Below are 23,750 nucleotides of genomic sequence, written 5' to 3' on the forward strand. Positions count from 1 at the left end.
ATGGTGAAACCCCGTTACTACTAAAAATACAAAAATTAACTGGGTGTCGTGGCAGGCACCTGTAATCCCAGCTACTTGGAAGGCTGAGGCAAGAGAATCACCTGAACCCAGGAGGTGGAGGTTGCAGTGAGCCAAGATTGCACCACTGCACTCCAGCCTGGGCAACAGAGCAAGACCCTGTCTCAAAACAAACAAACAAACAAACAAACAAACAAAAAACAGAAGGAAACATCAGCCTTGGGGGCCACAGACTCAACATGTGTGTGTGGTGGGGTTCCAGCCCAACATAGAGTAACATTATTTGTACCTCCCAGGCTAGCTCAGTCCATGGGAGGCTCTCCAGGTGTCCCTGAAAGCTGACACCCACCTTTCACCACTTCGCCCATGCTACAGTTCAGTTTCCTCATCTGTAAAATGGGGATGATAATGGTACCTACCTTGCAGTGTTGTTATAAGGATTAAAGGAGACAGTGCAAGAAAAGGCCTTGGTTGGTGAAGAGCCCAACCTTGGAGGGGAGCTGCTGGGATCCTCCTTATCTTGACTGGGATGTCCCTGTCTCCCCCTCCCCTTGCTCCTTGAACATGGCCAAGGAAAGTGAAAAACAAAAATTATTCACTCTGCTAGCACCCTTCCCCTTGATGCCTGGGAATAGGTTTTGCCAATAAACGTATCTGTGTTGGAGTGGCTGCCTTGCCTGAATTCCCGTTCCCAGAGTTGGGGGTCCCGGGGGTCTTGGCTGAACTAGGTGGGCATGGTGTGTGTGGCACGGGCCTGGCACAGGGCTGCATCTATGCAGCAAGGGGAGCCAGGCTGAGGTGTGACCCTGAGCCCTAGGGTGGGAGGCCAGCACCCAGAGACTGGGTAGGGAGCAAGAGATGAGATTATGCTCTGAGACTCCTTCCTCTCCTGAATAAGCAAGACCTGTGGGGGTGGGAGGAGGGACTGTAAGGGGACCTTGCCCCCTGCTCCTTATACTTGTGAGCCCCCACTTCCCTTTAGATCAGTGGACCCCTTACCGGGAAGCTGGACAGCACCTTTGACAGAGATGACCAGAGAAGAAAACAGAGGCCCAGAGAGGGCACGTGGCCACACAGGCACAGCGTCTCCTGGCCAGCTTTCTGCTTACCCTCACCCTGGTCCCCTTTGAAGGCTCTGTCCCCTACCCCCAACCACTTCCAGCAATTCTAGGGTACTGCTGGGCTGGGTGTCCCCCACCCCGGGAGAGGAGGGTTCCAGGACTGGACATCTGCCCTCCCTAGACTTCCAATGAGAGGTCAGTGCAGGGCTGGGCCGCCTGGCTTCCTGCCCTAGATCTATATTTACTGCCTATCCCCAGCTGACCCCTCCCAGGCTAGCCAGGGCAGCTGCCAAAGGGCCAGAGAGCTAACTCTGCCAGGGGAGAGCCGTCCCAGCGTCCACCTCCCACACACAGCAGCTGCAGATCCCCACAGCCCTGGCCCTGTCCCCAGGGCTTGCCAGACCCCCCATTCCCCACGTCCATGTACCCAGAAGTCAGGCTATGAGACAAGCCTGAAGAGAGCTCAGGCCTCCGGCATCCCCAGGCCTCTTCCACAGGCTGGCTGTGCAGCCTGGGAAAAGCCAGTCCCCTCTCTGGGCCTCCGTTTTCTACTGGGCTAATTCTTCCTGGTAGATCCTTTCCATCGCCTGGAAAAGGATCCTTTCCATCCTTTTCCAGCTCATCATATCTGGACTTAGGGGAATAAATGCTGCCTCAATTTGGGGGACCACTTCCTGCCCCTGACAAGGTTTAAGCCCCTCTCCATGTTTTTAATTGCAATTCTGAAACATTACCTGGAGCTTGGGCAGCAGGGGAGGCTGGGACCCTGGCCAGAATCCCTAGGGCATTGCTACACAGTGGGCCTCTGGGACCAGCAGCAGTGCCATTTCTAGGGAGCTTGCCAGTAATCTAGGAGCTCAGGCCCTGCCCCAGAGTTGAGAAATAAGAATCTGCATTTTAACCAGATCCCCAGGTGATGTCCAGCACGGGAAGCTGGGCCTTAAGAACAGAGAGCCAGGGAGCAGAGCGAGGGTGTGCAGACTTCAGGTTTCTGCTCGTCCATCCCACTCCTCCCACCCTTAGAGAAGATTCGGAGGCCTTCTTGAGGGAGTAGAGGGGGCCTGGGGTAGGGGCGGGGTATCAGGGCAGAGAGAGAGTGGCTGGACCACAGCCTGCCTAATTCCCCTTGTTGCACCTTAGACCCCAAACAGCTTGGGCCAGGAAGGCATTAGGGAAATGTGGGGGACACAGGAATCCCCCCAGACTGACTTCCTGCCTGGCCGGAGGCCTCACACTACCCCAACTTCCTGTACCTCACATGATCCCCCATCCCCCAACACACAGACACACACAGACACACACACACAGAGTCTCTGGGTTTTTTGGGGAGTTTTCTTTTTTGTTTTTTTTTTTTTTTTTGAGACAGAGTTTCGCTCTTGTGGCCCAGGCTGGAGTGCAGCGGCACGATCTCAGCTCACTGCAACCTCCACCTCCTGGGTTCAAGAGATTCTCCTGCCTCAGCCTCCCGGGTAGCTGGGATTACAGGTGCAAGCCACCACCGTGGTTAATTTTTGTACTTTTAGTAGAGACGGGGTTTCACCATGTTGGCCAGGCTGGTCCGGAACTCCTGACCTCACGTGATCCACCCGCCTGGGCCTCCCACGGTGCTGGGATTACAGGCGTGAGCCACCGCACCTGGCCAGTCCCTGGGTTTTAACTCCTGCTTGCCCATTCAACTCTTTTGTGAAAACCATGTCAACGAGAATGAACTACTGTAATGAGGTCAACATTTGTGTGTGAACACAAAGGAACCCCACCCTGATAAGGAAGTAATTCAACAGACTCAAAAAGCTCTGGGCCTGAAGATAATTTAGAGGACTATCTATGTGAGCAGAAAGCTAGAAAGAGCCCAAATACTCAGAAATAGGACAGCAGTTAGTAAATTACAGTAAATTACCCTCCATCAATAGAATGGACCACTAGGCAGACCTTAATAATTATGAGGAAGCTATTGGATCAACTTAATGGCATCACATGACCCTGGGCCTTTGAGGCCAAGGTGTTTGGAATACCAGCTTTGTGATTTGTTTTTTCATTTTGTTTTGTATAGATGAGGTCTCATTATGTTGCCTAGGCTGGTTTTGAATTCCTGGCCTCAAGCAATCATCCCACCTTGGCCTCCCAAAGTGCCAGCTTTGTGATTTATTAATAGTAGGAGTTGGATGAATAACCTGATCTCTGAGGTTAAAGGCATCTGTAAAATAGAGATAGTGATACTCACCTCACAATGTTGTTAAGAGGATAAAATGATATCCTATATCCAGAAGTCCCAGCCCAGTGCTGCATTTTCGTAGGCAAAAATTCATAGTGATGTGTTCCTCATGGTGACAGCCTCATAGAAACATACAGTAGGGTGCACAGGAGTGAGGGTTCGAGGCTTAGACAGAAAGTTAAAATGCCACCACGGTAGAGTTATAGGAGATATCATTTTATTTTTCTCCTTCTTGTGGACTTTAGGTGCAGAGGGTTAAATTAGTCATCCTCCTGAGGTCAGGGCAGGTTATCATCAACTGTTCTTGTTTCCGTTCCTTCTTTTCTCATTTCTTCTTTTCTTCATCCTTTTTTTTTTTTTTTTTTTTTTTTTTGAGACGGAGTCTCGCTCTGCTGCCCAGGCTGGAGTGCAGTGGCACGATCTCAGCTCACTGCAAGCTCCACTTCCCGGATTCATGCCATTCTCCTGCCTCAGCCTCCTGAGTAGCTGGGACTACAGGCACCCGCCCCCACACCCGGCTAATTTTTTGTATTTTTAGTAGAGACGGGGTTTTACCGTGTTAGCTAGATGGTCTTGATCTCCTGACCTTGTGATCTGCCCACCTCGGCCTCCCAAAGTGCTGGGATTACAGGCATGAGCCACCGTGCCCAGCCCTCTTTCTTTCTTTTTTTTTTTTTTTGAGAGAGAGTCTTGCTCTATCACCCAGGCTGGAGTGCAGTGGCACGATCTTGGCTCACTGCAACCTCTGCCTCCTGGGTTTAAGTGATTCTCCTGCCTCAGCCTCCCGAGAAACTGGGATCACAGGCGCCTGCCACCATGCCGGGCTAATTTTTGCATTTTTTAGTACAGATGGGTTTTCACCATGTTGCCTAGGCTGGTCTCGAACTCCTGACTGACCTCAAGTGATCCTCCTGCCTCGTTCTCCCAAAGTGCCTGGATTACAGGAGTGAGCCACCACACCCGGCCTGCTCCTTCTCTTTTGTCTTCATTCCCTACTCCTATTTTCTTCCCCCTCCACAGCAACCATTCTAACTTGTTTAATTTGTTTCTTTTTATATGAATGGGTTCTTGAAAATATGTGTCACTGTTGTTGTTTTAAATTTTATTATGAAAATTTTTATACAGAAAAGTAGAGAATGAATCCCAATATACTCATTTGTCAAATTCAGAAATTATCAGCTGGGCATGGTGGCTAATGTCTGTAATCCCAGCACTGTGGGAGGTTGAGGAGGGAGGATCGCTTGAGCCCAGGAGTTCAAGGCTGCAGTGAGCTAAGATCATGCCACTGCATGCCAGCCTGGACAACAGGGCCAAACTTATTCTCTTAAAAAATAATACTAAAATAGGTCAGGCGCGGTGGCTCACATTGTAATCCCAGCACTTTGGGAGGGTGATGCAGGAGGATCACTTGAGGTCAGGAATTCAAGACCAGCCTGGCCAAAATGGCAAAACCCCGTCTCTACTAAAAAATACAAAAATTAGGCGGGGCACGGTGGCTCACGCCTGTAATCCCAGCACTTTGGGAGGCCGAGGCAGGCGGATCACAAGGTCAAGAGATCAAGACTATCTGGCCAGCATGGTGAAACCCCATCTCTACTAAAAATACAAAAATTAGCTGGGTGTGGTGGCACGTGCCTGTAGTCCCAGCTACTCGGGAGGCTGAGGCAGGAGAATCGCTTGAACCCAGGAGTCAGAGGTTGCAGTGAGCCAAGATGGCACCACTGCACTCCATCCTGGGCGACAGAGTGAGACTCTGTCAAAAATAATAATAATAATAATAATGATAAAATAAAAACAAAAATTATCAAAATTACGCCTTGAAATCTTGCTTAAATCTTTGCCGAAAATACATTTGCTTTATCTTCCTCTTTTTGCCCTTTGCTGAAATACTTTAAATCCCATACTTGATGCCATTTCACCCCTATATTCTTTTTTTTTTTTTTTTTTTTTTGGAGACAGTCTCGCTCTGTCACCCAGGCTGGAGTGCAGTGGCATGATCTTGGCTCACTGCAAGCTCTGCCTCCCAGGTTCACACCATTCTCCTGCCTCAGCCTCCCGAGTAGCTGGGACTACAGGCGCTCGCCACCACGCCCAGCTAATTTTTTGTATTTTTAGTAGAGGCAGGGTTTCACCCTGTTAGCCAGGATGGTCTCGATCTCCTGACCTTGTGATCCGCCCACCTCGGCCTCCCGAAGGGCTGGATTACAGGCATGAGCCACCGCACCCGGCCTCACCCCTATATTCTTTAGCTATGCATCCCCCCATCATTGAACCTAACCACAATGCTATCACACCCAACAAAATTAGCAGTAATACCTTCATATCATCTCATATCTAATCCATAACCAACATCTCTAAATTGTCTCAAAATGTACCTTTACACTTGGTTTGTCACGTGTGTGTATTTCTATACATAATCAGCATTATGTTCTAGATCTTGATCTGTTGGTTCCTCTTTTTTTTTCTTCGTTTCTTTTTCTTTTCTTTTCTTTTTTTTTTTTTTTTTTTTTTTTTTTTTGAGATGGGCTCTCACTCTCACCCAGGCTGGAGTACAGTGGCACAATCACAGCTCATTGCAGCCTTCACCTCCCAGGCTCAAGGGATCCTCCCGCCTCAGCCTCCCTGGTAGCTGGGACCACAGGCACGTGCCACCATGCCCAACTAAAATTTTTTTGTAAAGATAGGGTCTTGCCATGTTGCCCAGGCTGCTCTCCAACTCCTTGGCTCAAGCGATCCTCCCACCTCGGCCTCCCAAAGTGCTGGGGATTACAGGCATGAGCCACCACGCCTGGCCTTTCTTTTTTTACAAAGCCACCAGTTCCCCTCCCATGATAACTCACTAATCCATTAATCCATTAATTCATTAATCCATGAATGGATCAGTCCATTCATGAAGGCAGAGCCTTCATGACCCAATCATCTCTTAAGAGCCCTACCTCTTGGCTGGCGCAATGGCTCATGCCTGTAATCCAGAACTTTGGGAGGCCGAGGTGGGCAGATCACCTGAGGTCGGAAGTTCAAGACCAGCCTGACCGACATGGAGAAACCCCGTATCTACTAAAAATACAAAATTAGGCCAGGCGCGGTGGCTCACGCCTGTAATCCCAGCACTTTGGGAGGCCAAGGCGGGCGGATCACGACGTCAGGAGATTGAGACCATCCTGGCTAACACGGTGAAACCCCGTCTCTACTAAAAATACAAAAAATTAGCGGGGCGTGGTGGTAGGGGGCGTGGTGGCAGGCGCCTGTACTCCCAGCTACTCAGGAGGCTGAGGCAAGAGAATGGCGTGAACCCGGGAGGCAGAGCTTTCAGTGAGCCGAGATCGTGCCACTGCACTACAGCCTGGGTGACAGAGCGAGACTCTGTCTCAAAACAAACAAACAAACAAACAAAAAATATATATATATAATTAGCTGGGCGTGGTGGTGCATGCCTGTAATCCCAGTTATTCGGGAGGCTGAGGCAGGAGAATCGCTTGAACCGGGGAGGCGGAGGTTGCGGTGAGCCAAGATGGCGCCACTGCACTCCAGCCTGGGCAATAAGAGCGAAACTCCCTCCCCCACCAAAAAAAAAAAAAAAAAAAAAAAAAAAGCCCTACATCTCTCCGGTCGCGGTGGCTCACGCCTGTAATCCCACCACTTTGGGAGGCCGAGGCGGGCGGATCACGAGGTCAGGAACTCGAGACCAGCCTGGCCAATATGGTGAAACCCCGTCTCTACTAAAAATACAAAAATTAGCTGGGTGTGATGGCGGGCACCTGTAGTCCCAGCTACTCAGGAGGCTGAGGCAGGAGAATCACTTGAACCCGGGAGGCAGAGGTTGCAGTGAGCCAAGATCACACCATTGCACTCCAGCCTGGGCAACAAGAGCAAAACTCCTTCTCAAAAAAAAAAAAAAAGATCTCATATATGGAGTCCTGTCTCTGTCTTCTCCATTGTGTTTCTTCAGACTATTTCACGGCTCTTTTTTATTATTAAAGTTTTAGAGAATGCCTTAATATCTGGTAGACCAAGTCCTCCTTGTATTAGGATAGAGTAGATTATCTTGTGGCAATAACCCCAAATCTCAGTGGCTTAATCCATGAATCTTTATCTCCCACTTACACAAGATCCACTGCATTTCTCCGTGGCAGCTTCCTTCATGCGGGGTTCATGAATCCAAGCTGATTATATCTGTGGCGAAACTGAAATATATGACTTCCACGTCACTTTGGCAGAAGAAGAAAGGGCTGGAGGATTCACACAAGCTCTTAAATGCCTGAGCTGGGCAATGACAAAGTCACTGTGCTTACAGCCCATTGACCAGAACTAGTCATGTGGCCCTGCCTAACTTCAAAGAGGCCCCAAAACGGGAAGAAGCCAGGGATATTCAAAGCAGACTAAAATGTCTCCAACCAAACGCCTCTCTTTTTCATAAAGATAATTTAGCTATAATGAGGGCCTTATTCTTACGCTTATTGTAGTCTTCCAAAAAATTCAATTGGAAATTTAATTGAGATTGCTTGAATGTTTTTAATGTTGTTGGCACATCTTTTTTTTTTTTTTTTTTTTTTTTTCATTTGAAACAGTTTCGCTCTGTCGCCCAGACTGGAGTGCAGAGGTGCGATCTCAGCTCACTGCAACCTCCATTTCCCAGGTTCAAGCAATTCTCATGCCTCAGCCTCCCAAGTAGCTGGGACTACAGGCGACCGCCACCATACCCGGCTAATTTTTGTATTTTTTTTAGTAGAGACAGGCTTTCACCATGTTGGCCAGGCTGGTCACGAACACCTGACCTCAAGTGATCCACCCACCCTGGCCTCCCAAAGTGCTGGGATTACAGGCATGAGCCACCGTGCCTGGTCTTATTTTAATGAGAAAGACCATCTACCCTAACAAGTCCAAAGGCTGAGGCTGGAATGCTACCTCTTCCTTTATCCTTTATGTCCATGAGGGCTCCCACTACTGGTCTCCCAAGCCCTAGGTTTATATTTATTCTTTTTTTTTTGAAAGGATCTCACTCTGCCGCTCTCTTGCCCAGGCCGGAATGCAATGGTGTGATCTCGGCTCATTGCAACCTCTACCTCCCACGCTAAAGGGATCCTCCCACTTCAGCCTCCTGAGTAGCTGGGACTACAGGCACACACCACCACGCCTGGCTAAATTTTGTATTTTTTATAGAGATGGAGTCTCACCATGTTGCCCAGGCAGATCTCAAACTCCTGAGCTCAAGCGATCCTCCTACCTCAGCCTCCCAAAGTTCTGGAACTACAGGAGTGAGCCACCATGCAGGCCTATATTTATTCTTAAAGTTGTGCAGCACTGTCTATTTTCATTTTTGTTGCTTATGCACGTCTAATCTCTCCCAGCTGAGTGGAAGATCCCAGAAGCAGAGACTTTAGGTTGAGCATTTCTTTCCTCCTCCCACCTACACCCGACCCCCCTGTTCCTAGCACAGTTTATGGGAAGACTGCACCCTAAGTCCAATGTTGAGGCCAGGGTGGGGTTGGAAACTTGGGAGAGGTCTTGAAGGGTAAGAACCAGGGATAGGAACCCCACTCCTCTTTGTTGGAGAGAGGCAGAGCCTGGAACTTGGAAACTCTCTGTGGTGCCCTGTGGCCATGCAGGGCATCACATCACATGGTCAGGGGACTGAGCTTGCTAACATGCTAATTCAGGTTTATCTTCTTCTTATAAAGCTATCAGTTCCCCTCTAACCATTAATTATGAATGAATTAATCCATTCATGAGGGCGGCCCTCAAGATCCCTATCATCTCTCGCTCTGTCGCCCAGGCTGGAGTGCAGTGGCGCTATCTCAGCTCACTGCAACCTCCGCCTCCTGGGTTCAAGCAATTCTCCTGCTTCAGCCTCCTGAGTAGCTGGGACTACAGGTGCCCACCACCACGCCCAGCTAATTTTTGTATTTTTAGTAGAGACGGGGTTTCACCATATTGGCCAGGCTGGCCTGGAACTCCTGACCTTGTGATCCGCCCGCCTTGGCCTCCCAAAGTGCTGGGATTACAGCCGTGAGCCACCGCACCCGGCTCCTATCATCTCTTAAAGGTCTCACCTTTCTCGTTTTTTTTGGTTTTTTTTTTTGAGATGGAGTTTGGCTCTTGTCACCCAGGCTGGAGTGCAATAGCATGGTGGCAGGGTCTCGGCTCACCGCAACCTCCACCTTCCGGGTTCAAGCGATTCTCCTACCTCAGCCTCCCAAGTAGCTGGGAATACAGGCGCCCACCACCATGCCAGTTTAATTCTCGTATTTTTAGTAGAGATACAGTTTCACCATGTTGGCCAGGCTGGCAAACTCCTGACCTCAGGTGATCTGCCCGCCTGGACCTCCCAAAGTGCTGGGATTACAGGCATGAGCCACTGTGCCTGGCCAGCCTCACCTTTCTCTTTTGCTCTCAGTCTTCTAGGCCCCTTCCCTCTTTGGGCCCTATCAAGTTGTTGAGAGTTGTTGGGTGGGGGATGGTGTCACTCCGGGACTGGGTAATAAACCCTTTTCTCCTCTGATCACTGCTAACAAGGTGTGTCATATTTGAGAGGTTTGTTTCTGTCTCTTTGTATATGAGGGGTCTGGGTTCTCAGTTTTGCTGACCATATGGAACAGTTCTAGGGCTGTGTGACAGGATGTGACCCAGGGCTGGCAGGCTGCAGGGACATGAGCTGTGGAAATTGAGAGGGCAGAGAGCAGAATGGGCTGAAGAAGTAGCTTTCAGTATTTATTGAGCACATACTATGTGCTAGGCATAGTTCCAGGTGCTTTCCGTGTTCTTACTCTTTTCCTCCTCACAATAACCCTGTGAGGTCGGCTTTAGCCCCATCTTACTGATAAGGAAACTGAAGCACAGAGAAGATAAGGAACTCACCCTAGCTCATACGGCTTCTAAGAGGCAGGGTAGGATTCAGATGCACGGCTGTTTGACCAAGAGCCTGGTGTCCTTCTACACCTCTATGCCATCAAGCTTATGTAGTCCAGAGACAGAAGGCTTGTGGAGAAGAGGAACTAGACTTTGGACACTGGATAGAATTCAAGTTGGAGGCATGCACGGTGGCTCACATCTGTAATCCCAGCACTTTGGGAGGCTGAGGTGGGCAGATCACCTGAGGTCAGGAGTTTGAGACCAGTCTGACCAACATGGTGAAACCCTGTCTCTACTAAATATACAAAAAATAGCCGGGTGTGGGGGCGTGCACCTGTAATCCCAGCTACTTGGGAGGCTGAGGCAGGACAATCGCTTGAACCCGGGACGTGGAGGTTGCAGTGAGCCGAGATGAGATGGTGCCACTGCGCTCCAGCCTGGGCGACAAGAGCAAAACTCCGTCTCAAAAAGAAAGGAATTCAATTTGTTCTCAAGGGTCAGGGAGAATGGAGGGTGGGGTACCTTCCAGGTAGGTAGGGGAGTGGTTTGGCCAAGGGCAGGGAGGTGGGAATGGTGTATCGACAGCACAGGGAAGTCTTGACTGCAGAGGTGAGTCCTTCTAGAAGAGGTTCATATAAGATGGAAAAAGCAAGGTCAAGTTTGAAGAATCCTAAGTGCCCAGAAGGGTTTGGACTTGATTCAGGAGGCATTAGGGAGTCTTGCAGGTTCTTGGGCTGGGAAGTGACATGATTAAAGTGATTCACCTGGAAGTGAATTCATACAGGAGGAATTCGCTGTAAGGAGGCAAACTGGGAATCTGTGCATGTCCGCGAGTCAGTAGCAGAGGCGGGTGGACATAGCCCATGCTATCATAGGACCTGCAGTCAGCATGGGGCCCGACGTTCAGCAAGAGTGAGCACTGGCTGGCCATGGTGCTCACGCCTGTAATCCCAGCACCTTGGGAGGGGCTGAGGTGGGCAGATGCCTTGAGCCCAGGAGTTTGAGACCAGCCTGGGCAAGGTGGCAAAACCCTGTCTCAAAAAAAAAAAAAAAAAAAAAAAAAAAATATGGCCAGGCATGGTGGCACGCGCCTATAGTCTCAGTATTCCAGAGGCTGCAGTGGGAGGATCACTTGAGCCCAGGAGGTCAAGGCTTCAGTGAGCCGTGATCGCGCCACTGCACTCCAGCCTGGGTGACAGAGTGAGACCTTGTCTCAAAAACAAAACAAAAGAAAACACTAGTATTGTGCAGGGAGTGGCAGGAGCAGAGGGAGCTGGAGTAAGGCAGGGCTTCTTGGAGGGAGAGACATTTGATCTGACTCCTGAGGGACAAGCAGTAACTGTCCCAGTGATGAGAGAGGTGGAATATCTTGAAGGAATAGAGTCTATGAAATGGAATATATCTGAGAAGTAGCCTGAAGAGAAATGGGTGAAATTTGCTCAGCAAAGTGAAGTGACATCATGGAAAGCCTGCTGGGTTGGCAGACCACATGGTGACCTCAGAAGGTTTTCTTTCCCATGTACCTGGGCCCAGAGCCAGCTGACAGGAGGTAAGGAAGGAAGGGCTGGGTGAGGAAGCAGAAGCAGGAGGTGTGGGTTATGGCCTGAGGGCCCAGCAGGAGTGCTCAGCTGACTTTTTCCCAAGATGGACCAGAAAATGCTTTGCAGGCTGGGGGACACATTCACACTCACACACATCAAATCATCTCTCTACTTCCATTAAAACATATCTTTGTATTTTCAGATTTCAAAAATAATACATGTATAAAACACTTAAATTACAGAATGATTTAACATACAGAATAAAAATCTCCAGTAATTTGGCCAAGTGTGGTGGCGCATGCCTGTAATCCCAGTAGTTTGGGAGGCCGAGGCAGGAGGATCACTTGAGGTCAGGAGTTCAAGACCAGCCTGGGCAACATGGTGAGACTTTGTGTCTACTAAAAATTTAAAAATTAGCCAGGTGTGGTGGTGTTCACCTGTAGTCCCAGCTACTCGAGAGGCTAAGGTGGGAGGATCACTTGAGCCCAGGACTTTGAGGCTGCAGTGAGCTATGATGGTACCACTGCTCTCCAGCAGAGTAAGACAGAGTGGGAGGCTGTTTCTAAAAACACAAAACAAAAAACAAAAAAACCTCCAGTAATGACTGTTAATAATTTAGAGTATATTCCTCCAGATTTATTATATGTGAACACTAATTTACATATATATTTTTCCTTTTTTTTTTTTGAGACAGGGTCTCGCTCTGTCTCCCAGGCTGGAGTGCAGTGGCACGATCTTGGCTCACTGCAACCTCCACCTCCTGGGCTCAAGTGATTTTCCCACCTCAGCCTCCCTAGTAGCTGGGACTACAGGCATGTTTCAGTACGTCCAGCTAATTTTTTGTATTTTTGGTAGAGGTAGGGTTTCATCATGTTGCCCAGGCTGGTCTCGAACTCTTGGACTCAAGTGATTTCACCCGTCTCAGGCTCCCAAAGTGCTGGGATTACAGGCGTGAGCCACTGCGCCAAGCCTACCTTACATATATTTTAAAATAGAGCATGTCTATATATGTGTGTGCATTTTACTTTTTTTTAATTTTAGACAGCGTCCCGCTCTGTCGCCTAGGCTGGAGTACAGTGGCTCAATCATGGCTCACTGCAGCCTCAACCCCCCAGGCTCCAGTAATCCTCCTACCTCAGCCTCTGGAGTAGCTAGGACGACAGGCACCCACCACCACACCCAGCCAATTAAAAAATAAAATTTTGTAGAGACAAGGTCTTCTTCCTATGTTGCGTAGGCTGGTCTCAAACTCCTGGGCCCAAGCGATCCTCCCACCTCGACCTCCCAAAGTGCTGGGATTATAGGCATGAGTCATTCCATCTGGCCTTTATATAATTTTTTAAACAAAACTTCAAAATACATGAAGTTAAAACTAATGGAACTGAAAGGAGAAACAGATAAGTCTACCATTATGGCAGGAACTACCACTACTCTCTCAATAATTGATAGAACTAGTGGACAGAAAATCATGAAGGATATAGAATACCTAAATAGCACCAGCAACCAACTTGACCTAATTTATCTTTAGGGTACACTCCACCCAACTACAGCAGAATACATATTCTTTTCAAATGCCCATGGATCATTCACCTTAAAATAGACAACATTCTGGGCCACAAACACAAACCTTAACAAATTTAAAGGAATGGAAATCACAGAAAACATAGCCTATGTTCATAACATTATTAAATTATAAATCAATAACAGGAAGACATCTAGCAAATCCCTAAATATTTGTTTCTGTTTGTTTGTTTTGAGATAGAGTCTCTCTCTGTCGCCCAGGCTGGAGTACAGTGGCGCGATCTCGGCTCACTGCAACCTCCGCCTCCCGGGTTCAAGCAATTCTCCTGCCTCAGCCTCCTGAGTAGCTGGGATTACAGGTGTGTGCCACTATGACCAGCTAATTTTTGTATTTTTAATAGAGACAACGGGGTTTTACCATGTTGGCCAGGCTGCTCTCAAACTCCTGACCTCAAATGATCTGCTCGCCTTGGCCTCCCAAAGTGTTGGGATTACAGGCATGAGCCACAGCGCCAGGCCACAAATCCCTAAGTATTTGGAAAGTAAAACAATGCACTTCTAAATAACCCATAGACCAAAGCTAAAGTCATAAGTGAAATTGAGAAATATTTTGAACTAAAGGAGGACGAAAACATATCAAAATTTGTGAGATGCAATAAAGTAGTGCTTAGAGGGAAACAGAGCATTAAATACCTAGATTAAAAAATAAGAGGCCAGGCGAGGTGGCACACGCCTGTAATCTCAGCACTTTGGGAGGCTAAGGCAGGCGGATCATTTGAGGTCAACAGAGTGAGACTCCATCTCAAAAAAAAAAAAAAAAAAGAAAGAAAGAAAGAAAAAGAAAATAAGAAATATCTCAAATCAATAACCTAAACTCCTGCTATAAGAAACTAGAAAAAATGAGCAAATTAAACCCAAAGCAGACAAAAGGAAGGAAATAATAAAGATAGAATAGAAATCAATGAAATTGGCCAGGCTTGGTGGCTCAGGTCTGTAATCCCAGCACTTTGGGAGGCCAAGACAGGTGGGTCACTTGAGGTCAGGAGTTCGAGACCAGCCCGGCCAACATGGTGAAACCCCATCTCTAATAAAAATACAAAAATTAGCCGGGCATGGTGGTGCACACCTATAGTCCTGGCTACTCGGGAGGCTGAGATGGCACAGCCGCTTGAACCTGAGAGACAGAGTTTGCAGTGAGCCGAGATAGCACCACTGCACTCCAGCCTGGGTAACTGAGTGAGTCACTCAAAAAAAAAAAAAAAAAAATCAATGAAATTAAGAACAAACAGTAGAGGAAATCGATGAAACGAAAAGCTAGTTCTCTGAAAAAAAAAATGAGTAAAATTTATAAACCTTTGGTCAGACTGACCAAGAAAAACAGAGAAGAGACACAAATTATAAATAACAGAAATGGAAGACATCACTACAGACCCTAAAAACATTAAAAGAATAACAAAGGAATACTACAAACATAAATACCCATACATTTGACAACTTAAACGAAATGGTAAAATTCCTATTGGCAGGGCGCGGTGGCTCACTCCTGTAATCCCAGCACTTTGGGAGGCTGAGGCAGGCGGATCGCTTGAGGCCAGGAGTTTGAGACCAGCCTGGCCAACATGGTGAGACCCTGTTTCTACTAAAACTACAAAAATTAGCTGGCCGTGGTGGTGCGCCCAGCTACTTGGGAGGCTGAGGCAGGAGAATTGCTTGAGCCTGGGAGGCAGAGGTTGCAATGAGCTGAGATCGCGCTACTACACTCCAGCCTGGGCAACAAGAGCAAAACTCCACCTCAAAAAATAATAATAATAATTAATTAAATAAATTTAAAAGTAAAATAAAGTTCCTATACATCAGGATAAAAAAAATCCTATCATCTGTGCTGTGTGGGAATTTTTTTCTTTTTTCTTTTCTTTTGAGACAGGGTCTCACTCTGTCATCCACGCTGGAGTGCAGTGGAGCAATCATGGCTCACTGCAGCCTCAACCTCCTGGGTTCCAGTGATCCTCCTGCCTCAGCCTCCTGAGTAGCTGGGATCACAGGCATGAGGGCACTATCCCCGGCTAATTTTTGTATTTTTTTGTAGAGAGAGGGTCTTGCTATGTTGCCCAGACTGGTCTCAAACTCCTGGGCTCAAGCAATCCTGCTGCTTTGGCCTTCCAAAGTGCTGGGATTATAGGCATGCGCTACCACACCCAACCCATATATAGTTTTTTAAACAGAGTGAAAGACACAAACAGCCAAATTCACTCAAAACGAAATAGAGGATTTCAACTGGGCAAGGTGGCTCACGCCTATAATCACAACACTTTGGAGTTGGGATTATAAGCCCAGGGGTTCAAGATCAGCCTGGGCAACATAGCAAGACTTCATCTCTTAAAAAAAAAAAAAAAAAAGAACAGGAAGAAGAGTTTCCAGTCTAACATGTAAAGAGCTTGGAAATCACCTCTACATTCAAACAAGTAAAAAGCTGAACAAACTGAAAAATCAACCCTTCTTAGATCCATCAGAGAAGTGGGGTCACACAGCAAATTGCTATGCCCTAAATTGGTGAGACAGTCAGATAAAATCACAATTTCTTTTTTTCTTAGACAGGCTCTTGCTCTGTCTGGCGTACAGTGGCAAAATGATAGCTCACTGCAGCCTCAAATACCTGGGCTCAAGCGATTCTTCCATCTCAGCCTCTCTAATAGTTGGGACTACAAGCACGAGCCACCACACCCAGCTAATTTTTCAATTTTTGGTAGAGATGGGGTCTCCCTATGTTGTCCAGACTGGTCTTGAACTACTGGGCTCAAGCAATACTCCTGCCTCAGCCTCCCAAAGTGCTGGGATTACAGGCATAAGCCACCACGCCCAGCCTGAGAATCACAGTTGATGGGAACAGAAACTCACAAGCAGTAACCTCCACAGGAACCAGTGCCAGGGTAGAAAAACCTGAAGTGTAATTGACAAATTGCTGTAGGCTCAATGTGAGCAACTCAGAAAGTTAAAAACTGCAGGCGGAGAGGGTCAGGGGTTAGTGAGGCGGGAAGTGAGCGTAATAAAGTTTCTCTAGGGAGGCAGGGCCAGGGGAGAAAGTTGGAGTGGTGACCTAAGCAGGCAGTGGTGTGATCTGGAATCAAATCGGCTTGTGGTGCGGTGCGGAGACTCCATGAGGCCCTGCTTTGCTCTTCCTCTTGGCCCTGCTCTATGTCCGCTGGGACCACTTCCTTCCTGTCCTCACTTTGCTAGCTCCAATCCACAGCTGTTGTAGCAGAGGATGCTAATGGCCCAGGCTCACTTCCATGGGCTATATGGAGGTCCTGCAATCAATGCGTGCCCTCGACTTCAACACCCAACTCAGGTCACTCAGGGAGGCAGGCCATCAGTCTGGTGTGTGATGGTGTGAAGGGGGTGACAAGGAAGAGAAAGCCCTGTAGCTGCCTGCTCAGCTCTATCCTGGGAAGGAGTAACCTGAAATTTGCTGGAATGCCAATCACTCTCACCGTCTCCACCAGCAGTCTCAACCTCATGGCCGCAGACTGCAAACAGGACACAGCTGAGGATGTTGCCTATGTTGCCAAAGACCCTGTGAATCAGAGAGCCTGCCACATTCTGGAGTGTCCCAAAGGCCCTCCCAGGATGTCATCAGCACCATTGGCCAGGCCTTCGAGTTGTGCTTCAAACAATACCTCACGAACCCACCCCAACTGCTCACCCCCATGACAGGATGGCTGGCTTTGATGGATCAGCTTGGGATGAGGAGGAGGAAGAGCCACCTGACCATTAGTACTATAATGACGTCCCTGGGAAGGAACCTCCTCTTGGGGAGTTGGTAGACATGAGGCTTCGGGAAGGAGCCACTTCAGAGGCTGCTTGACCCACTCCACCCAGTGTCTGGACCCCCAGCCACTTGGGAGCTACACTGCCTGTGGGACAGCCTGCTGGGGGAGATCCAGAAGTCCGCAAACAGATGCCACCTCCACCACCCTGTCTAGCAGGCAGAGAGCTCTTCAATGATCCCTATGTCAACATCCAGAACCTAGACAAGGCCTGGCAAGCAGAAGGTAGTGCTAGGCTCCCCCATCCTGCCATCAATCGCAGTGCACCCTGGGACCTCTTTGACATGAAGCCCTTTAAAGATGCTCTTTGGGTGCCTCCCCCTCCCCAGTGGTTTCCATGGCTGAGCAGCTCCAAGGGGAGCCCTGCTTCCACGGGAAGCTGAGCCAGCGAGAGGCTGAGGCATTGCTGCAGCTCCATGGCGACTTCCTGGTGCAGGAGAGCATGACCAAGGCCAGTATGTGCTTACTGGCTTGCAGAGTGGGCTGCCTAAGCACCTGCTATTGGTGGACCCTGAAGGACTGGTTTGGACAAAGGATCACTGCTTTGAGAGTGTCAATCCCAGCACTTTGGGAGACCAAGCCAGGCAGATCACAAGGTCAGGAGATTGAGACCATCCTGGCTAACACGGTGAAACCCGGTCTCTACTAAAAATACAAAAAATTAGCTGGGCGTGGTGGCAGGCGCCCGTAGTCCCTACTCAGGAGGCTGAGGCAGGAGAATAGTGTGAACCCAGGAGGCGGAGCTTGCAGTGAGCCGAGATCACGCCACTGTACTCCAGCCTGGGCAACAGAGCGAGATTCCGTCTCAAAAAAAAAAAGAGAGTGTCAGTCACCTCATCAGCTACCACATGGACAATCACTGGCCTATCATCTCTGTGGGCAGTGAACTGTATCTACAGCAACCTGTGAAGTGGAAACTGTGATCTGCCCCAGCGCCCTCTTCCAGAAGATTCCACCCTATTCCCTAACTCTCGGGACCTCATTTGGGAGTGTTCTGTGGGTTTGGCCTTGTGTCAGAGCTGAGAGTAGTGTGGACACTGGGTTTAGTATCCAGCTAAGTGAGAGAGTTTGAGTCAGAAGCCTGGGGGAGAATCTTGCTTCTCCCCAAACATTAATCACCCGAAGTATTAATGGACAGAGTGGCCCCTTACCTACGCCTTTCCTGTGCCAACCCGATGTCCCTTCCCCCAGGTGAGTGCTTGTCATGGAAAATGTCCTGTGGTGATAGGCCCAGTGGAGCAGTCACCCTTCTGGGCAAGGGGGAACAAATCACACCTCTGAGCTTCAGGGTACCCCAGACACCTCTCCACAACCCCCACCCCATGTTTAAACTTTGTGCCTTTGACCATCTCCTAGGTCTGAAGATATTTTATGCAAAGCGTTCGTGCCAGATGTGGTGGCTCACACCTGTAATCCCAGCACTTTGGGAGGCCGAGGCGGGTGGATCACTTGAGGTTAGGAGTTCAAGACCAGTCTGGCCAACATGGCGAAAACCCGTCTCTACTAAAAGTACAAAATTAGCTGGGTGTAGTGGCATGCACCTATAATCCTAGTTACTAAGGAGGCTGAGGCAGGAGAATCACTTGAACCCGGGAGGTGGAGGTTGCAGTGAGCCAAGATTGTACCACTACACTCCCGCCTGGACGACAGAGTGAGATACCATCTCAAAAAAAAAAAAAAAAAGAGTTCATGGGTCCCTGAATTCAATAACAGTGATGCCGACACCTTCTTGGCTTCTGAGACCCTGTTTTCTCCTTGCTCAGCACCCTCTCTGGTTTGGGTTGGGAGAACAGAGACAAGAATGGCATCTATCCCCTCTCCCTGGGGATATGCAACCCTTAGAGATTATCCCAGAGCCCCCCTCCCAGCCAGGGGGAAGATGGACCTCTCCCTTGCTCAGTGCCTCCTGGCCAGAGCCCCTCAATCCGTTTCATAAACCCTGCCCTCCCATGATGCATGCCTATTGTACTCTATAGCCAAAATGTAGCCCTTCCTCCTGGAGCCTCTGCCCTGCCTCCCTTTCTGGGAGAGGAGGGGTGGGGGGTGACTGAATTTGGGCTTCGTGTACAGTAAACTCTCCCAGGTGGATTTTGTGGAGGTGGGAAAAGGGGCATTGAGACTCTAAAGCAGTAGACCATCCCTGAATACTATCTGCAGAGTTGGAACTGCATTCTTTTAAAATTTTATATGCATATATTTTAGGGATATAGACTTACTTTCCTAATTTTGTTTTCCATGGCTTATTCTTGAGCACAAAATGATAATCAATTATTACATTTGTACATCACCTTTTTGAATTTTCCAAGACCTTTTACAGCTCTTGGCATTTTCGTTGCCCAGGCCTGTGAGGTAACTGGGATCAGCAGCATTATTATTTATACCAGAGACCTGAGGCAGATGAAATTGATTTCCACCTAGGACTAGAAAAACTTGGGCCTCTTACCACGAGACTGGGAGGCAGAAGTTTGCCCAAATGCATGTTAGTTTCACAAAGGGGAAATGCAAAACCTGCAGTTCCTGAGTACCTTTTACAGGCGCAGCCCTGCCTAGACCCGGAGTGGACACACGACAGCAAGCCGGGCTTTCTCTTTAGGCCTTGTGGATAAGGGAGAGTGGGCTGTTTCCATCCTGGCCTCCTTTTGTCGTTGTTGGGATGTTTCCCCGGGTCTCACTTGTAGCAAAAGGAAAACTCTTCATTAAAGTCCTTATTTCTTCTAAACATAAAAAATAAATAAATAAAAAATAAAAATTGCAGGTGGACTAGGTCAGATGGGGCCCTATATTTTTGTGAGTTTTACCTCTAAGAGCTCTACTCAATTGCCCTTTCCTTCATATCCTGCCATCCCCTCACACCATGTACCCCAAATCACCACACTCTATTGTTTTCTTTCTTTCTTTCTTTCTTTTTTTTTTTTTTTTGAGAAGAGTCTTGCTCTGTCACCCAGGCTAGAGTACAGTGGTGGGATCTCCGCTCACTGCAAGCTCCGCCTCCCAGGTTCAAGTGATTCTCCTGCCTCAGCCTGCTGAGTAACTGAGATTACAGGTGCTTGCCACCACGCCAGGCTAATTTTTGTATTTTCAGTACAGATAGGGTTTCACCATGTTGGCCAGGCTGATCTCGAACTCCTGATCTCAGGTGATCCACCCACCTCGGCCTCCCAAAGTGCTGGGATTACAGGCGTGAACCACCGCGCCGGCCTAGGAAATGTTCTATATCTCTAGTATCCAGGCCATGGATATATGGTAAATGTGACTGAGGAACTGAATTTTCCATTTTATTTAATTTTAATTAATTTGAACTTATGGCCAGGTGCGGTGGCTCACGCCTGTAATCCTAGCAGTTTGGGAGGTGGAGGCAGCATTTTGGGAGGCCAAGGTAGGTAGATCATTTGAGGTCAGGAGTTCAAGACCAGCCTGGGCAACATGGTGAAACCCAGTCTCTACTAAAAATACAAAAAGTTGGCCAGGCGTAGTGGTGCAGGCCTGTAGTCCCAGCTACTTGGGAGGCTGAGGCACAAGAAGCGCTTGAGCCTGGGAGGCCGAGGTTGCAGTGAGCCGAGTTCACACCACTGTACTCCAGCTTGGGTGACAGAGCGAGACTCTGTCTCAAGAAAAAAACAAGACTGGGCACAGTGGCTCAAGCCTGTAATCCCAGCAGTTTGGGAGGCTGAGGTGGGCGGATCACCTGAGGTCGGGAGTTCGAGACCAGCCTGACCAACATGGAGAAACCCCGTCTCTACTAAAAATACAAAATTAGCCAAGTGTGGTGGCTCATGCCTGTAATCCCAGCTACTCGGGAGGCTGAGGCGGAGATCACTTGAACCCGGGAGGCAGAGGTTGCAGTGAGCCGAGATCGTGCCATTACACTCCAGCCTGGGCAACAAGAGTGAAACTCCGTCTCAAAAAAACAAAACAAAACAAAACAAAAAACAAAAAAAACAGGAGTTCAAGAGTTCAAGACCAGCTAGGGCAACATAGCAAGACTTCACCTTTAAAATAAATAAATAAATGTAGAATGGATAAATTGTGGTATATTTATACAATGGAAATACTACAAGAACAGGTAAAACTTGTCTATGGTGATAGAGCTCAGAACCTCAGAACATTGATGATACTTGGAGGGGAATACTGAGTAAACTTGCTAAATGCGCCAGGTGCGGTGGCTCACGCCTGTAATCCCAGCACTTTGGGAGACTGAGGCAGGTGGATCACGAGGTCAGGAGATCGAGACCATCCTGGCTAACACGGTGAAACCCCGTCTCTACTAAAAATTAAAATTAAAAAAAAAATTAGCCGGGCGTGGTGGCGGGCACCTGTAGTCCCAGCTACTCAGGAGGCTGAGGCAGGAGAATGACATGAACCCAGGAGGCAGAGCTGGCAGTGAGCCAAGACCGTGTCACTGCACTCCAGCCTAGGTGACAGAGTGAGACTCCACCTCAAAAAAAAAAAAAAAAAAAAAAAAAACTTGCTAAATGCTAGAAATATTTGATATTTTGATCTGGGTGCTGGTTACATGGTATACACATATGTAATATGATACTAAATATACATACCTAAAAGTTCGTCAAGCTGTATACTTATACTGGGTTGGGTGGCTCATGCCTGTAATCAGCACTTTAGGAGGCTGACGCAGGCGGATCACCTGAGGTGAGGAGTTCGCGACCAGCCTGGCCAACATGGTGAAACCCCGTCTTTACTGAAAATACAAAAATTAGCTGGGCATTGTCGTGGGCGCTTGTAATCCCAGCTACTCAGGAGGCTGAGGCAGGAGAATCGCCTGAAACCTGGAGGCGGAGGTTGCAGTGAGCTGAAATCGTGCCACTGCACTCCAGCCTGGGCAACAGAGCTAGACTCAATCTCAAAAAATAAATAAATAAAAATACAAAAAAATTAGCTGGTCGTGGTGGCGCATGCCTGTAATCCCAGCTACTCGGGAGGCTGAGGCAGAATTGCTTGAACCAGGGAGGTGGAGGTTGCAGTGAGCCAAGATCGTGCCATTGCACTCCAGTCTGGGTGACAAGAGCAAAGCTCTGTCTCAAAAAAAAAAGTTGTATACTTAAAGTATGTGTACTTTACTATCTCTGACTTACACAGCAATAAAAAAATAACAAGGGACAGGCCGGGCGCAGTGGCTCACGCCTGTAATCTCAGCACTTTGGGAGGCCAAGGTGGGCGGATCACCTGAGGTCGGGAGTTCGAGACCAGCCTGACCAACGTGGAGAAACCCCATCTCTACTAAAATTACAAAATTAGCTGGGCGTGGTGGTGCATGCCTGTAATCCCAGCTACTTGGGAGGCTGAGGCAGGAGAATCGCTTGAACCCAGGAGGCGGAGGTTGAGGTGAGCCAAGATCGCGCCATTGCACTCCAGCCTGGTCAATAAGAGCGAAACTCAGTCCCAAGGAAAAAAAAAAAAAAAAAAGTAACAAGGGACAATAACATTCTTGGCCCAAAAACGTGTGTCTTTATACCATCTTAAATAAAAATTTAAAAACAAAACATTTCCAATACACATTAAAATATATAAATCTGAAAATATTGGTATACCATCTAAAATTACTCCCTGTAGACTGGTAATTTAAGTACCACACTTTGGTTAACGCATTCCAGGCACTCTGGGGGTTTTATATAAGCTGGTGCTTGGATGCTGGCAACCTGGGGAAATACTGAGGCCAAGTGGAAATTGTGTAGCTAGGATCCCGCTTTGTCACCAGCCTGGGCTGGGGTTATTGAATGCCAGCGCTCTGCTTCAAGGCACATGCCAGAAGGCTGGAGGGTGGGGAGGGAGATGAACTGGGAAAGGGGGCAAAGAAAAAGGGCCAAGGGCAGATTCCTCATACTCTGGCCGTTAGCCCAAGTCTTGGACTCCTGACCTCACCACAGACGAACTAGATGTAAAACAAGCCAATTCGTTTCCAAGTGGGAAGGGTGCCAGCCATAGTTTTTGCTGCCCAAGGAATCAATAAATACTCATTCTTATGATTCATGTTCATCCTGTTTTATTCCAAAGCACTTTACCGAAAAGCCCCTTGGCCCAGCCAAAAAGTTCAGGGCCAGGAGCCAGGACACCTGGACTCCAGATCTGCATGTGGAAGATTTGGAACATTATTGGTGGGGGGGGGTCTCAAGTTCTCTGTAATGTGGCAAGTGCCATCTGTGGAGGACTTTACAATTTTACATACATCATCTCATTTGACCTTCTGATCCCTGGTGAGAGAAGCAAATTAAACAGGATTGCTATTCTAACTTTACAGATACGAAACTGGGACCAGGGAAGGTTAATAAGGCACTCAGATTCACACACTATTAAGAAGGTGGGGAAGTTGGGACTTTTGATTCCAAACCCTTTGCTCTTTCCTAGTCAAAACAATAAAGTCAGTTCTATGCCTCACTTTTCCTTTTTTTTTTTTTTTGACATATTATAATAGGGGGTGTGTGTGTTTGTAGAGGCAGCATCTTGCTATGTTGTCTAAGCTGATCTCGAACTCCTGGGCTTAATCACTTAAGACCTCCTGTCTTGGTCTCCCAAAGTGCTGGGATTACAGGTGTGAGCCGGTGCGCCTAGCCCACCATGCCTCACTTTTAGCGCAGTGTGATCCTACACAAATTGCCCTGTGTATATTCCAAGGGACGATCTGGGTTTGTAGGGCCAGAAACACGTGCAGTTCTGGGGTAGCGGGGAGGTGGTCGGTGGCTCTTTTGACAAAAAAATACCAAATGATGAA

General features: G+C 48.3%; 1 pseudogene; it reads left to right on the top strand.

The window, feature by feature from the left end:
* Nucleotides 1–16,349: 16,349 nt before the first annotated feature.
* On the top strand, nucleotides 16,350–18,564 carry LOC100609961 (SHC-transforming protein 1-like; annotated as a pseudogene).
* The last annotated feature ends 5,186 nt before the right edge of the window (nucleotides 18,565–23,750 follow it).

This window comes from Pan troglodytes, chromosome 19 (genome assembly GCF_028858775.2).
Source record: "Pan troglodytes isolate AG18354 chromosome 19, NHGRI_mPanTro3-v2.0_pri, whole genome shotgun sequence".
NCBI classification, from domain to species: Eukaryota; Metazoa; Chordata; class Mammalia; order Primates; family Hominidae; genus Pan; species Pan troglodytes.